The sequence below is a fragment of the Rhinolophus ferrumequinum genome, assembly GCF_004115265.2.
Source record: "Rhinolophus ferrumequinum isolate MPI-CBG mRhiFer1 chromosome 15 unlocalized genomic scaffold, mRhiFer1_v1.p scaffold_54_arrow_ctg1_1, whole genome shotgun sequence".
Lineage (NCBI taxonomy): Eukaryota > Metazoa > Chordata > Mammalia > Chiroptera > Rhinolophidae > Rhinolophus > Rhinolophus ferrumequinum.
The window spans coordinates 12,493,672-12,508,929 of record NW_022680357.1 but is presented as its reverse complement, the minus strand read 5'-3'; the positions used below and the strand labels follow the sequence as shown (position 1 = coordinate 12,508,929).

Here is a 15,258-nt window from a genome sequence, read left to right as displayed (position 1 = left end):
AACCTCACAGTCTCCTGAAGGGCATTTCTTCCCGCTGGCCCTTGAGGACCAAACGGAGGTTTCCTGTAGCTCAGAAAATAACACGCTGGTGTTTGCTTCAATGCCCAATATGACTGTCTTTCAGGGTCTCCGTTTGCATGTGGCCAGGATAGTAAGTGAAGTGAGTTTTTTTTAAAGATTATTTTAACTACAATACAGCTAACATACAATATTATATTAGTTTTAGGTGTACATCACAGTTATTCAACAGTACCCACCCAGCACTATACAGTGTCATTACCACATTATTGATTTTATTCCCTGTGCTAAAGAAGTGATCACCATCCTAAGTCCAGCTACCATCTGACCCTGTACTACGCTGTCACAATATTACTGATCTTACTGAAAAACTTAAAAAGGGGGAGTAAGTGAAGTGATTTGCAAGATGGGAGCCAGGACCTGAGTCAGGATTGGTTTGTGATCACTCCTGGGCCTGAGTGAGAAGTGGGACACAGCTTTGTAGCTGTCAACAGAACTGCAATTATGAGAAGGGAACTGAGAGAAAAGGTCATTTTAAGAAACTGCAAATGCTCCTAAGAGTTGGGTTGACATGAGCTGTATTACTGAAAGGTTCTGGGACTTCAGAAATTAATTCCCTCCTCACTGTGTGGTAGCTCTTGGAATTTCTATCTCTAGCTTTACTTGGGGTAAAAACGTGAATCTGAATGATTACATATACCGGGCGTGCCAAAAAAATGTACACACATGACTTGTATTCATCTTTTGTTATCGGTATACATTAAGTATTATAATCTTCATACAGTTTTTTCCTTTCTTAAAATGTGTATACATTTTTTGGTACCCCCTGTGTGTACAGACACACACACACACACACACACACACACACGAAAGTCGAACAATTAAGTTTGCAAACTTTCCACCGTGCACTTACACAGAGTCATATATGATTCTCTGAGTATGTATGGTTTGTGAACCATGTACGTTAGAACTATCTGGAAGCTTCTAGAAGCCTTGAAGCCTGCATTGACGAGATGGTGGCAGCCGTACACCAACATGACTACTGCTGGCTACAGATCTAATAGTAAACGCTTGTGTTAGTGAAGCCGCTATCTCCTATAGTCTTAGTTAACTGGTCATTTTCTCTCCATTGTCATGTCCTGCTGATCCTACCTCAACAAAACTTTCATATTAGCTCCACCGGACAGCCCTTCTCCCTGCCCCTGGCTTGTTAGTTCCGACTTTATCATCTCTCACTGGGAATATTGTCAAGCCCTTAACTAGTCTCCCAGCCTTCTGTTTATATTCTCTGCATTTTTTAACTGGCCATCAGAATTCTTTTTTTTTTAAAATCATATATATTTTTTTAATTTCATTGGGAAATATTGGGGAACAGTGTGTTTCTCCAAGGCCCATCAGCTCCAAGTCGTTGTCCTTCAGTCTAGTTGTAGAGGGTGCAGCTCACAGGCCCACATGGGAATCAAACCGGCAACCCTGTTGTTCAGAGCTCGCACTCTAACCAACTGAGCCATTCAGCCACCCAGAATTCTTTAATTGTCTCTTTTAGATCCTCTCTTAGCTCTAGTTCTTAAGGAATACCCTTTGGCTTTGCCTCTATCTTACTGTCTCTCCTTTTGTCTCCTGGTTCCCATCATTCACTTTTTTTTTTTTTAAATTGCAAATACCTTCGTGAGATAAGAGCTTTTTAAGACCAAACTCCACTTGTAGATTTTAGAGGCAATTAGTTAAGCAATAATGGATAGTAACACACTGGCAAATTTTAATTATTTTTTATATCTCAATTTTAACTCATATTAATATGAACCCAGGCAGTAATTTCCATTTGAGATTTATTTTCCAGCACCTTCTCTGTGTAGAGTACCAGGATAATTTCTATATAGAGAGAGATGAGGCAGTTCTTGTTCAAAGGGTATTACTTGACGATAACTTTTTCTGGGACTTAATATTGTCTTCTGAATTGATAGATAGCAGCACATCATGGATTTTCTACTTCGTGGAAATGTCCGGCTAGGGTGCCTGAAACCACCTCATTTTTGCCATTTTCTTTCTAGTAATTCTCAGGTTCCTTCTATATAACTGCTATAACTACGCAAAAGAGGCATTTTGAGAAATCCTTTTTGATGAGGCACAAAGGCAATTGAGTTTTCAGTGTGGTGTCCAGTCTTCTATTTCATTTGTAGCAGCTTTCTCTGACTTTGGTTTAGAACAAGATAAACTTGATTTTCAGTTCTAATAAGGCAACCTTTAAATGGTGTTTTATTAAGGTTTACGGTGGTACTTGAAAAAGTGATTGAAACTCAAAGAAAGTTTCAAGATTCTGGCCCTGCTTTTAATACGTTCCATGCTCTTAGGCTGTGTGTTTCATCTCAAAGGACTCAAGGTTCGGACCTGTAAAAATAGGAGAATGGTCCTAGATGAGGGACAGCAAATAGATTTCAACTCAGGCCCCTGATGGCACCTGGAGTTCTGTGTTGAGAAGAATTTGGAGGCCGAACACCGTGATTGATTAGTGATGTCTGTCGCGGCTGCAGGACAGGGAGAAGCAGTAGGAGTAGGATGCATTTTCCATCCTTTCTGTGTCACCTGTAAGCTGCTCTTCCAGGCTGTAAACACTCACGCTGCTAGTCATACAGAACATCGAACCACTCAAGTACCCTGTTAAACTTGGTCTCCAATGTGATCTCCGATGTGTGTTAATTTAGGGTTAAATTTAGGGTTAAAACAAACTTTGATCCAGATTCGGCCATCGTCATTTGGAGCAGTGCACTGTGGATGATCTTTGACCTGTGGGCTTCGTTGTCTGTCTGTCTGTGCTGTAGAGGCGTCTTTTGACATCTGACCAGGTGGTGTCAGAGATGCTGGCCTCACTCTTTTTCCTTAATTTTTGTTATTTAGAAGGTATCAGCCTTAATCCCAGGGATGTTTCTTTCAAGTCTCTGTGAGCTTGTAAGTACCGGGCAGTGTGTGAAGAACAAAAGGGACCTAAGGTGACAGAGGTGAAGTGAAATGTGAATGACCAAACCACGAATGATGCACAGAGTTAGAGTAAAGCCCCACTTCTGGGCAGAGGGCGTGGATGCAGAGGTCCTCAGAGATCACAGACCCCATCAAGACTTTGAGACCCTGGGAGCCTCCCAGGACCCCATAGCTGATTAGTGGCAGAGCCTTCCAATTCACTGCAAAACATCTAGTAACTGGGATGCTCTTTGTCACAATTGTGGGGTGCAAATATGGCTATGTTGTTTTATTTTTTAACTTAAAATAAAAATGGGTAAGAGCCCCCACCTGAGAGACTAGCAGGAAGTTCCATATCTTTTTGAGGGTCTCTACCCCTCAGCCCCCATGAACCGGCCAAGAAAATTGGGAACTTATATAGTCTAAGGGAGGGGTATTCAACCTGGAGAACCTGAAGCCACAGCAGCCTGCTACTGCCATTACTGCCACACGGTGTCGCTGTGGAACACAGGGCCGCAGTCAGATGGACAAAGCTGGTCCACTGCTAAGTCAGGGCTCCCCGTGGTTCCCATGGATCATCTTCCTGGGGTGATCTGTTGGTACCAAATCTGGCTGACGACATCACAACTTAGTGTTCAGTCCATTTGGCCTCAATCCCAGTGCCCTGGTCATGGGTGGCACAGTGATCTGAGCTGTGAGCCCCTTAACACTTGTAACCACTGCCCCTCACCTTTTCTCTGGGGACATATACACCAAGGGAAAGGAAAAGAAAAATCTGAGGGTTTCCTGAGACTTGTCCATTTGCAGCACTGCGGTAGGAACTTCCATGTTCTTTGGAAAGCCCATGGCAGCTGTCTTTCTAGTGTCTGTCTGTCCTTCGTCATCCACACACCATTCTGAGGCCCACTCAGTTGCTAGTTGGGATGGAAGAGAGGTGTTAGGGCAGTGACTTTTTTTTACCAAAACATTCACTTTATTTAACAAATGCTTATGTACTGCTTACTATGTTCTAGCCCTGTTCTAAGCACAACTATTAGCTGGTTTCACCCCCATTTAACAACCCCACAAGGTGCTACCACTATTAACCCCATATTACAGATGAGTAAACTGAGGCCCAAGAGGTTGTGTAACTTGCAGTCATGCATTTAATAAGGGATGCAGCCAGGATTCAAACCCAGGATTTGACTCCAGAGTTTGTGCTCTAAACCTCTATTCCCACAGCCTTTCAAAGCAAAGCAGGAAAAAAGCATGCTTTGCTTTCTATTTAATGTAGACTCATCCTTAAGATGGAGGAGTTGAGAAAAAGAGAATGCAAATGAGCCAGATCACTGAAACTGATGGTAGTTGAAGCTTTGGGAAAGCGTGGGAAGGACCGAAGCGTTTCCCTCTCCATCACCTGGGGCCCCATGAAGCCCCCTTCCTCGTGTGTTCTGTAATGTGGCTCGATTATCACAGGGAGGGAAGATGGCTGCCACGCTCGAGAAACACAAGAGAAATGAGGTGAAGTATTAGTCTCCCTATAAAAGATAATTAGACCCAGAGAGATGACTTTAAAGGCTGCCTCTAAAAAAAAAAGAAAAAAGGCAGCCACAGCTGAATGCATTTTCAGTCACCAAAAGTGTTCTTCGTAATGTGAACACCACAGCGGAGCAGGAGTAAGGGATGAAGTGAGCATGCATATTGATGTTTCATCCGGAAAGCGCCAAGCTCGGGAGCTCTGGGTGGCGAAAAGGAGCAGCCGTCCCTTCTGTCTGCTGTCCTTGACACGGGTGGTGTGGTCGAAATGGCTGAAACTTGACCCAGCAGATTTGGGCGTATCTCTGGACCCTGCCAGTAGGTTACTGTAGTCGGTTACTGTAACCGACTGAGAGGGGAAAACATGCCAGGTTTTCTGAGTGCAAATGAAGTTTCTGCCGGGGCATTGGGGAATCAGCAAACGTGTCTGAAAAACAGGAGGCCTCCATGTGGTTGAAGACTGGTCCTGGGGTCTGAGATCATCAGGTCCTTGCTGGTCTGTGTTTGATTTTTGTGGGTGGAAATGAAAATGAAACCCACTAGCTAATGATTTTCAGGCATGGTGGGGAGAGGTGGGTTTAGTTCTAGTACAGGTGAGGGCCCTGGAGGTCCTGGGAGGAAGCACCTGGTGGGAAGAAATGCAAGGGGTTGACGGGGTGACTGGGCTGACCTGGCTGCATCTCTGACTTTACCTGCAGTGAGTTGGGATCTCTGAGATAGAGGCCCTGGAGCAGCTGGAGGAGGCCCAGGAAAAGTCGTTGGAGAAGGAAGTCTGGTCCACACATCCCACATTTGGGCTGGAGGGAGGAATCCAGATTATGTATTCAGCTGGTTCAGGACCGAAAAATACCAAGTACGTGCACTGCCCTTTCCTGCAGCACAGCAGACACTGCTGATGGATCTCAATGGGCTGTCCTGGGAGCCTGGGCGGGGCTTCACAGCCCTTTCAACTCTGCATTCTAGGGAGCTGCTGCCAATCCAATGGACTTGGCTTGAGAGAGGAACTGTAGTAAGCTTCCCCAGTGTCCTTCCCAGGAACTCAGCCATCCCGCCTTCCAGACTTCCACCACGTTGGAGGGAAGCAGTATAACACGTTAGTTAGGGTTCTGGTGTCACACTGCTGGGGTTTGAATCCCAGCTCCACCCTGACCATCCCTGTGTGATGGTTGTCTGATTGCTTATCCACACCAGGCCTCAACTTCCTCTCCTGTGAAATGGGGGCGACACCAGCATTTACCTCATAGGACATGTTGTGTTGTGTGTGTGTGTGTGTGTGTGTGTGTGTGTGTGGCTAGATGCTCCGCAAATGAGATTCCTTCGCTTTCCCTATAAGGAGGGTTTGGGGATGGCTTTGGCATTGCCCAGAAGGTTAGAAGTCTGGCAGGTGGAACAGGATTGGAAGGAGAAGGCGTGGTCAGGGGCTACATCATGTAGGGACTTTCGTCTTTTTCTTAAGATTAAATGGAGCAGGAGGTGGACAGGTTTGGATGCGCAAACCTTGCCATGCTCCCTGCCACCACAGGGCTTTCGTTCCCCAAGCTTGTCCTTTGCAAGAATGCTCTTTCTTGGTGTTCTGTCTCAAACCCATCCCACATCTAGTTAACTTGGATGATTTTCCAGATGGTTCTCAGCCATCACCTCTTTCTTTTTGGGGAAGCCTTCCCTGACCGCCCACCCTTGTCTTTATATGCTCCCAGGAGGTCCACGCCCTCAACCTCCACCCATTCTCCCCTCCCCCAGCCTCATGGCTTTGCTTGCCGTTGTCTCCCAGAGGCTCGCACCTTGCATGATACACGGTAGAGGCCCAACACTTTATTTACTGAATAAATGAAGGAACACAGATCAGTGTCATCTAAAAATGTTGCTGTGGGCACGTCCCAGAGAGGACACTGGGCCACAGTGGAAGCAGGGAGGCCAGCGAGGAGGCTGATGCTCTAAAGCAGGTGACAAGTCAAGGTGGCTTTGAGTGGGATGGGGACAACACAGCCGGAGGAGAGTGGCTAGGAAGGAGGCTTTGTGATATCAACTTCCTGGCAGGCATTTTCTTCATTCCTCTTTTCTTTTTTGGGTTTTACAACTACATTCTTGCTTAGTAGAAATTCCCGAAGGTGAAGAAGAAGAAGAAGGAAAGTAATATATAAACTATCTTGCAAACCGGGATGGTGGGAGGAAAGCTTATCATCCCCGTGGTAATCAAAAGTGGGCAGCGCCCAGCTGGTGGACCCCTTTCCTCTGCTCCCCCAACAAAGATATCGCCACCCTTTGAAATCTGCACGTTGCTCTGCCAACCCCCACCTCGAAATGCCCAGTAGGAGTGCCTGTGCGCTCAGCGAATTAACTGCCCAGTGGAGAAGAATGGGCTTATTGAAGTCGTCAGAGCTGAAAGTGTGTTTGAACTGTGCTGTGTCCTGCCGAGCATTTTATGAATATGCAGAATCAAACAGGAGCTAGTAGAAGCCGTAGAAGCCGGGAGGGAGCAGGCAGAAAGAGGCTCTCTTTAAAATCCCAGCCAATGGAGGCACACATTGCAACTCATTAAAACACACAGCAGACTGTTGTAGACGCTTTCAAAAAGAGCTTTCAATTGAGTTAATATCCTGGGGGACTTTTAATTTTTTTCTTTGTAGAAAGTTTTCCAGGGGCAACACCAAATGTTCTAAGGCAGGCATTGTCTCAGAGGGTTGGGCGGAAGTAGAGGGCAGCGTTCCTGCCGGTGACAAAATCAGATCCCCGATCTGGGCTTTCAAAAGGCACTTTCCTTCTTTTCCAACTAACTTATCTGTCTAATCTCCCAGAATCGTTTACACGTTTCAGTTTGATGGTCTTCACTTGACAGCGTGGCCCATATGCTTGCTGCTTTTGATGGAAATGGTTCTGCTTGAATTGCCGTATTTAGTTTTAAATTTCCTAATTTTAGGTTCGGCTCTGGGTGTGTTAGCTACTTGGGAAAGTGAATGGCTCCCTCTCCTTTCGCATGCCTCCGTGGGATGCTCCCCCTCCTCCCCAAAGCCTGGAGTTCCTGCATGAGGTCACCTTGACGATTTCTCAGCAAAAAGCTGGTGTTGAGCAGACCCTTATTGCCAGTTTACTTGGGCAGGAGCCTCCTGGGAACTCTTCTCATGTAGTGTGGCAGCAGAGCCTCAAATCAGGCTGTCATTTTCCTGATTTGATCTTAAAGCCTTCTCTCCTCCTTCTTTTCCTTGGGTAACTGGATCTTTCTTACTTGACATCCTCCCTCTAAATAAAAACCACTTAAGGAAAAGTGAAATAACATAGTCCATTGGACAAATAAATCCCACTTTGTTCTGTTGCCCAAATGCCAGCTAATTAGACTCAAGCCTGCCTTGATCGTCATCTTTAGGGCTGTCTTCTTTGGTAGTTTGTGAAAATGGCACCGATTCTTCACTTCTCCTGAGATCCATGTCAGGTGACTTTGCAGAGCCCTCCCACTCTGACTCTGGGTAACCATGTGACTTGATTTGGCCAATGGGATGTTAATAAACATGGTGCAACTAGAGGCACGAACATGCTTCATGGTGGGGCCTGTCTGCTCTTGCCGTCTCCCATTGCCACGGGAAGGGTATTCCCAGGCTAGCCCATTGGTCCGCGGGCGAGGATGGGAGACGCACGGAACAGAACCGAATCTCCCAGTCATCCCAGCTCACATCTGGCTGAGACCAGAAGAACCGCCCTGCCAAGCAGACCCATGAGCTAGAACAGTGGGTTCTAGACCCATGAGCTAGAACCCACGGAGTTTGGGGCAGTTCGTTATGCTGCATTGTTGTAGCAATAGATAACTGCTGTATCCTGAGAATGTAACTGCATTAATGATGGTTCTGCATATTCCTTCCTGCTGCAGGGGATATAAAGAGTTGACCATATGGGGAGAAAGCTGTGGGTGCGTTGACAAGAATGTATCAGCTGGGCTAGTTTCTTTAGGAGAGATGCCTAAGAGCTTTCAACCAAGCGAACTCAGAAGTTTAACCCCTGGAGGCTGAGGGAGGTTTTCCATAGCTTCAACTCTTTTGACCCTTTATTCTTTTGATGGGAGAAGGTCTGATGGAGTGAGTGGTGATGAATATCTCTGAGGGTCAGTGCACCTTCTGCCTATTGCTTGTCTGGCGACTAAATCTAACAAACTTATTCCAGTTTGTAAAACATGATTTTCATTTCTTTGGAGGTTGTGCTCAGGAAGGAAACTCACTAGTGTTTGAGTTTTACTGCTCAGTCAAGCCTTGTAATGTTGAAATCTCTTTTAATAGTTTATCTTTTTAACTACACTTGTTTTTTTTTTTTTTGCAATAGGAATGTTATCTATGTCTCCATGAGCAATCTATTTCCTGATACTTGATTCATAACTGTGATTTTTGGATGGTCCTGAAAAGAACTTTCATTTTATTTTTTAAATAAAAAAATAATTTGTTTTGGATGGATTGAATTTATTTAGATTGACCCTCCTCACCCCTAATATAAAACACACTGTGGTGGTTACCAGAGGGGAGAGAGGTTCTTAACATTTTCTTTTCTTTAGGTTAGCTTATTGTAAGAATACATTGTATATTACATAAAACATACCAAATATGTGTTAATCAACTGTTTATATATCAGTAAGGCTTGAGGTCAACAGTTGGCTATTAGCAGTTAAGTTTTGGGGGAGTTAAAAGTTATAGGCAGATTTTCGGCTGCACATGGGGCTGGCACCCCTAACCCCTGCATTGTTCAAGGGTCAACTATATAATTAAAATACAGTATATTAAGCAGCCTTACCCAGTGAGGAAGAACTCAAGAAGGCCTATCAGAAGCCGGCCCTGATATGGCACCCTGATGAAAATCTGGGTAATGCCACAGAAGCAGCTGAACAATTTAAATTAATCCAAGCAGCACCTGGTGTGTTGAGTGACTCCGAGGAAAGAGCATAGCATGATAAACATAGACCGGTTCTGCTCAGAGGTGGGCTCGATGGAGAGCATCAAGATGACAGTTCCGATTTGCTTCACTGTTTCACTGTTACCTGTTCCTCTGGTTATGGAGATGATGAAAAAGGCTTTTTATAGGGTGTATCATAATGTTTGTGAAATGACGGCGAAAGAAGAGCTAGAATCGGTGTTAGAAGAGGATGTCCCAGCTTTTGGAGACTCCCAGGGTGACTGTGACACAGTAGGTAGTCCACCCTTTTTACACTTTTTGGCAGACTTTGTGCACTCAAAAGCACTTGGCTTGTAGAGAAGAATATGACACACAGCAAGCTTCCAACCCCGGGAGAAATGTGCCATAATAAAAGAAAATAAAAAGACTCAAGACAAAGCAAGGGAAGAGAAGAATGAGCTTGTTCGTCAGCTGGTAGCTTTCATTCTTAAAAGGGATGAAAGTGCAGGCTCATCCAAAACTTATGGAAGAACAGGATGAAGAGAAGGCAAGAAAAGCCAAAGAGAGGAGGCAGCAGCAGAAGCGAAAGCTAGCAGAACCTGCAGAGCAGTGCAAAGAATGGAGCTGGATGACGCTGGCCGATTTGGAGAAGGAGCTCAGGGAGAGGGAGGCGCGGTATGAAAAGGAGCTGGAGATGGGTCAGAGGAAGACGAAATGGAGGGACATGAGCTCGAAAACGGACAGGATGATAAGGACAGTGGAGAGGCCAGGGATGCAGAGCTTTATGGTGGCCATACTACCCAGCATGTGACACATCTTTCAAGATGGAAAAGGCCGTCATGAAGAGGAATCATGAAAAATCAAAGAAGCATCCGGAAATGGTTGTCTTAGGAAAACAACAGTTAGAGGAGGAGGAAGAAAATCTTTCAGGACCTCAGACTGATGAAAATGTGTTGCATGCCAATTCTGAGGAGGAAACAGAGGATGCACCAAAACAAAAGCTTTCTGGAAAACAGAAGAAACAGAAACCAGTACAGAATTATGATGATAATTGCCATGAAAATGGAACTGGAGGAGTAAAGGTTTATCCAGATGATACCAATTTAAATCAAAACAGTGCCAAAGAATTGGAAGATATTCCCCAAGAAAATTTCAGTGTCAGAGACTGTTGGTCTGTGTGATGACCCAAAAAGTGAAGCTAAAAGTGTTCCTGAACCCAAAGGAAAGAAAGTCAAAGATATGAAAAAAATCTGTCAAAATACCTGCTGAAGTACAGACGATGGATGATGTTCTTTTTAGCTGTGCAAGCTGCCATAGTGAATTTCCATCCCAGAATAAACTTTTTGACCGTCTAAAGGCCACAGGTCATGCAAGAGCGCTTTCATCATCTTTTTAATATAGTGTAGCAAGTAATCGGAGCAAGAAAGAGAAACGTAAAAACACATTCTGCCAACCCTTTTTTTTTAATTGTGATTTTTCTCTAGATTTTGAAACCAAAAACTGAACTGAAATCATCTGAAGAGTTAAAATTTCAGTGATCTGCAATTTATTGCATCGTGGAAGATTATTTTTTATTTTGTAAACCTTTTTTTGGTTTAGTATATATTTTCTAAACATTTCATTAGTGATTGGATTCTACTTTTGCCATCTGAATTGACTATCTCAAAACAGGTAAATATTGTAAACTACATAGTCTTGATTTCTGTTGGTTCATGTGGACAGAAATGTACCAGGAGAATTACATTATTTTAACACATACAAAAAAAAAATACAATGTGTTAAATTTCCAGTTGCTATGGACTGAATCGTGTCAGCCCCTCAAACATGTATGTTGAAGCCCTAACCCCCAATGTGACTATATCTGGAGACAGAGTCTAAAGGAGGTACTGAGGTTAAATGACATCCTAAGGGTCAGGCCCTCATCCAATAGGACTGGCATCCTCGTAAGAGGAGGAAGAGATACCAGGGACCTCTTATTGTCTGCACACACACAGAGGGAAGGCCGTGTGAGGACACAGTGAGAAGGCAGCTGTCTGCAAGCCAAGGAGGGAGGCCTCACCTGCCAGAGCTTGATCTGAGACTTCCAGCCTCCACCACTGTGAGAAGTAAATGTCCGTTGTTTAGGCTACTTAGTCTGTGCTGCCTAATACAATCCTATTCCTTAATTTCCTCGTGCCAGTTCCCTGTTGTTTATGAATTCATCATTATTTTACGAGATGTGATTTAGTTGTATTGAAATAAAGCTTTGTGTACATTTAAGGTGTATAGTATGATTAGATATATGTCTAAATTGTGAAATGACCACAATAAGATGAGTTAACATGTCCATCCCCTCACATAGCTACTATTTTTTGTTTTGTTTGTGGTGGGAACTTTTAAGATTTGTTTGCTTAGCAACTTTCAAGTGTACAATACGGTCTTATTAACTATAGTCACCATACTGTACATTAGATCCCCAGCGCTCATTCCTCTTATAACTGAACACTAGTACCTTTGACCTCACTATTTCCCCCACCCTCCAAGCCCCTGACCACCACCAATCTACTCTGTTTCTATGAGTGTGACTTTTTTAGATTCCACATATAAGTGAGATCATACAGTTTTTACCTTTCTCTGTCATTCTGACGTATTTCACTTAGTCTAATGCCCTCAAGTTTCGTCTATGTTGTTGCAAATGTCAGGATTTCCCTAATTTTTAATTTTTATGGATGAATAGCATTCCATTATAAATACACACACACCCACACATTTTTTTCTCTCCATTCATCCATTGATGAACATTTGAGTTGTTTCCATATCTTGGCTATTGTAAGTAATGCTACAGTGAACATGGGGGTGCAGATTTCTACTTGAGATGGTGGTTTCATTTTCTTCAGATACATACCCAGAGATGGGATTGCTAAATTATACGTTACTGTATCTCTTGATTTCTAGATGCTGTTGATTATAAGGCAGACCATTGATTTAACAGCAGCTCTTTTGGGGGGGAAATGACATCAAATATACCTATCAGTTACATGACATATCCCAATTTCAGCAGACTTAAAATGTGTAGGACAAAATGCACCTTGAAAAACAAGAACATAGGATATATTTAATTCTACAGTATTGACTACTACCAAGTGCAAAACTCTAATCTGGACTCTAATGTGGTTCTTCCACTAAAATTAATCAGAGCAAACACTTATTTCTTTGTTTAATATCTTTAGTGATATATAACTCACATACCATACAATTTGCTTATTTAAGGTTCACAATTTGATGGTTTTTAGTACATTCAGAGTTGTGCAGCCATCACCACAATCAACATTAGAACATTTTCATCACCCCAACAGAAAACCCCGTACCGCTTAGCAGTCCCTCTCCTTTTCTCCCCTCTCCCAACCCCTGGCTACCACTCATCTACATTCTATCTCTAAAGAGTTGTTTATCCTGGGCATTTCATACAAATGGAATCATGCAATAAAGGCAAACATTATTGAGCACTTTCTCTATATGCCAGGCACAGCATTTGAAAAGTATTATCTAATTTAATCCTTAACAATTAGCCTATCAAGTGGAGACCCACCATCCCCATATATCAGATGAGAAGACCGAGGCACCGAGAGGTTAACTGGCTTCTTCAGGGTCATGCAGCTCGTAAGTGGCAGAACTTGATTTGGTTGCCAGGCAGTCTGCCCTGCAAACATGATTGACCTATGTGTATACTGACTAGTCCTGAGGAAATGTGAAAACGTGGATGATGCTCTACCACATTCCGGAACTTTCCCTGCCTAGCACTCCACTGGGGTGCTCCACGGTGGGGCAACCTCGATGCGTGAAAGCTGATGCGTTAGGATTGTCCTGTCCAATAGGGAAGCCCTGTAAGGCTTGGAGCCCACAGCACGGTGGAGGGGCTGCTCTGCGTTTGGAGAGCCCGTGTTCCACCAACAGCCATCGGCCCCTGAGCGAGCTACTCCCTGCGTCTTCTGTGTCCACATGTGTACAATGAAAACTTTGAACTGGCTCATTTCTAAGGTCTCTTTCATCTCAGGCTGTTTTCGACTATTTTCATCTCTCCTCCCTGGAGAGCTCTGTGCTTACATAAATTAACATCAATTCCAGCATGAAAATGTCCCTCTACTGGGACAGTGAAGAAGCTGGGTTTGTTTTAGGTTAGTTTCTAAAAGTGAATTTTGAAAAACATGAACTCTATGGTTTGATATTACGGACTGTTGTGCTTATTTTTTTTTAAGGTTAATATAACAACTTTAATGAAGAATATATTTTCCAAATCAAAAAATCTTTTGGTAAGAAAATTGGCATAATTTTACATCTTTTGCAAAACTCTTTACTGTCTGGCTTAATAGAAAAAAGCTGGATGTTCATATTGTTTCAATCTGTTGTGATATCACACAATAATAAAAGCCTGGAAAATGCCACTATGTATTCCTGAGATTGCCACGGGGATATGAAATACAATTTGGGGAAAATAATCAATGATGTTGTAAAGATTTTGTAGGGTGTCCGATGGGCATTTGTCTCAATAGGAAGACCACTTCATGGACGGTGTAGATGCCTGACCACTGCAGTGTACACCTGAAGCTGAATAATATTGAATGTCAACTATATATATTGTCACAGGACGTGGAGTACAGCATACGAATAGAGTCAATGGAATTGTAACAGCTATATATGATGTCAGAGGGGTAGTAGATTGGGGGTGGTGGGTTTATCACTTTGTGAGGGATGTAACTGTCTAACTAGTACATTGTTTTGCATACCTGGAACTAATTAAAAAAAATAAGCTAATTTTTTAAGCAAAAGAAAAATTTCAAAGAATAGGGAAAGAGGGTCATGATCCCATGTGTTTGGGAAACATTGAGTTAAGTGAACTTGTGTAGATGTCTTTACTACAGGACTTTTTAGAGTCTTTAATGCCTTGTAATCTTCACCACAGTGATTTCCTCATTGTAGGGGACTCAGATTGGGACACACTCCAGTGTGGGATACCCAGCGTGCCTTGCAAGGAATTGCCTCTGCTCCTTAGCCGTATGCCAGTAGCAGAAGCAGCTGTGTAATAAAGTCACGCTGCTCCCGTGGCCACAGAGAGTGATTGTCTGAATCAAATTGAAACACAATATGCCACCCCCTTGAACTGATGAGTTCTTTCTCCTAGAATCTGCTTGGACCCTAGAGCAAGGAGAAGCAGTCTGTCCCCACAACATGCATAATTCAGAAACTCTTTGTACGTTGTACTAAGTACTTAGTACATGGTACGTTCCACGTTGGGCACCGAGGATACAGCACATCTCCAACTTACTTGCACTACTTTTTCATGAAGACACATCTTGTAGGCTTGTCTCCACTATGTTCACTTGGATGGCATTGTCCTGTTTCAGAATACTCCTTCAGACTGTATTTTTCTCCTGTAACTTGAATCCCAAATGGAGGCAATTGCTGGCATGGGTTCAAGGGTTTCAGCATTGTGGAAGAGTAAGTCTGGGCAATGACGGTGGTTTGGCTAATGTAGGCTGGCTTCTGTTGGGGAGATGGGGCACCCACCTTTTGCTCCATGTGACGCTCGTCCTCCGGCAGACCACATTGGACATGTCCTTGTGGTGATGGCAGAGAAGAGCCTAGAGTGAGAGATGTGCAAATGCTTTCAAGCCTCTGCGTGTGTGTTACACTTGCCTACATTCCATTGGTCAAAGCAGGTCACATGGTCAAGCCAAAGTCAGAGTCTGCAGGCACTGCAGAGTCACATGACAAAGGGTACGGGCAGACACAGGGAGAGGTGGAGAATCGGGGCCAGTTTTTCAAACTTCCACACCATAAGATAATGGTTCAGAAAAGGATGTTTTTGAATAGTCCTTGAACTAAGAATCGTTTTTACATTTTTAAAGGGTTGTAAAATAAAAACAA

The 15,258-nt window shown here is 43.6% G+C and overlaps 1 pseudogene; it reads left to right on the top strand.

The window, feature by feature from the left end:
* Window positions 1–4,646: 4,646 nt before the first annotated feature.
* Window positions 4,647–10,858, top strand: LOC117019360 (dnaJ homolog subfamily C member 21-like; annotated as a pseudogene).
* Window positions 10,859–15,258: the final 4,400 nt, after the last annotated feature.